Source organism: Octopus bimaculoides, chromosome 6, assembly GCF_001194135.2.
Source record: "Octopus bimaculoides isolate UCB-OBI-ISO-001 chromosome 6, ASM119413v2, whole genome shotgun sequence".
Classification (NCBI taxonomy): domain Eukaryota; kingdom Metazoa; phylum Mollusca; class Cephalopoda; order Octopoda; family Octopodidae; genus Octopus; species Octopus bimaculoides.
In genome coordinates this window covers 21,481,874-21,483,509 of record NC_068986.1, presented here as the reverse complement: position 1 = coordinate 21,483,509, position 1,636 = coordinate 21,481,874, and the positions used below count along the sequence as shown (strand labels likewise).

At 32.5% G+C, this 1,636-nt stretch overlaps 1 long non-coding RNA gene across 2 annotated transcripts in view; it reads right to left on the bottom strand.

Annotated features, from left to right (window-relative positions):
- Positions 1–1,636, bottom strand: part of LOC128248106 (uncharacterized) — a 62,855-nt gene that overhangs the window by 7,514 nt on the left and 53,705 nt on the right. Inside the window, exon 3 of one of the 2 annotated variants that reach the window (XR_008264374.1) lies at positions 1,405–1,535. This is a non-coding gene — a long non-coding RNA (uncharacterized LOC128248106). Of the gene's footprint in view, positions 1–9; positions 1,536–1,636 lie in introns of those variants that run through there. The other variant, XR_008264373.1, reaches the window with a different exon arrangement.

Below are 1,636 nucleotides of genomic sequence, written 5' to 3'. Positions count from 1 at the left end.
ATATATACCCATTACCTATCTCACACACACACACACACACACACACACACATTCACAATAACAGTCTTATAATTTCCTTGGACATTTTTAATTTCCTTTCTTGGAATTTAATATTGATTGTTATTTCTTCAAATCCTTCATTTGAGTCAGTAATTGCCATGTTTATTACAAATAAGCTTTATTTTAAACACTCTTCAGCAGAATTAAAAGAAGGATTTGTTGAAATTTGTATCAATGTATTTTATCTTTTTACAAAAAAAAACAAACAATTGTCTTAAAATTGTTCTCTAACAAGCAGTTCCACTGTTAATTCATTTTCTGTTGGATATCTGTATATATGTATGCATATTTGTGTGTGTATGCATGTTTGTGTGTGTATGCATGCAAGTATATATGTATGTATGCATGTATTATGTATGTACGTATGTATATTTGTATGTGTGTATGACGTATTATTTTGTTTATTTTTATGATTTAAACTTAAATATATCTCATTTTGATATTTAAAAGAAAAACAGTTAATAAAAAATACCAAATATTGTCAGTTATTTAGATGTTTTGTTGTTATATACTTAAATTCAATATTGAAATTTTTTCCTAAGTTTAAGGAAAATTCCTCTATGTTTAGATCATATAAGCCATATATATAGTAATTTGGCAGGGATGGCCGTATGGTTAAGAAGTTCGCTTCCCAACCAGTTGGTTTGAGGTTCAATCCCACTGTGTGGTTCTTTGGGCAACTGGCTTTCATTATAGCCCTGGGCCAACCAAACCTTTGTGAGTGAATTCCGTACACAGAAACTAAATATGTATGTATCTGTGTGTTTGTGTCACCTTGTCTTAAGGTTGCAGGATAGTTATAAATGGACATACAGGCAGAGTCTTTCATTTCTGGTCTTCTGTAAAAATGTCTGGTCATGAGGAAATGCTCCCTTGCTTGCAAACAGATGAAGGGTCGGTGATGAGGTTGGTATATATCAGGCCAGACTTAATCTGCTTGACACAAATTTTGTTTGACCTATTCAAGCATGGAAAGCAGGCATTGAAATGATGATGGTGGTGGTGGTGGCAGTGAGGTACCAATTAGATTCATATCAAAGTATTCAAAGGAAATATTTTCAGTGAATATTAGTATAAATGTTTATATTTGCAAAAAATACATATAAAAGGATGCCCAATGTTGCTGTGTATTTTTGTGACTGTATGGTAAGAAGCTTGCTTCCCAACCAGTTTCACTGTGTGGCACCATAGGCAAGTGATTTCTTCTATAGCCTTAGGCCAACCAGAGTGGATTTAGTAGATAGAAACTGAAGGAAGTCCATTGTGTGTGTGTGTGTGTGTTTATGTCTTTGTGTCTATGTTTGTCCCCACCACTTGACAATCATTGTTGGTATATATACCTACCCGTAACTTGGCAGTTCAGCAAAAGAGACTGATAGAATAAGTACCAGGCTTTAAAAAAATTGTGTTCAATGGTCTGTGTGTTCAACTAAAATTTTTCAAGGCAGTGCTCTAGCATGGCCGCAATCCAATGACTGAAACAAATAAAAGATAAAAGATATATTATATGTTAATACATACATACATACATACATACATATATATATATATATATATATATATATATATATATATA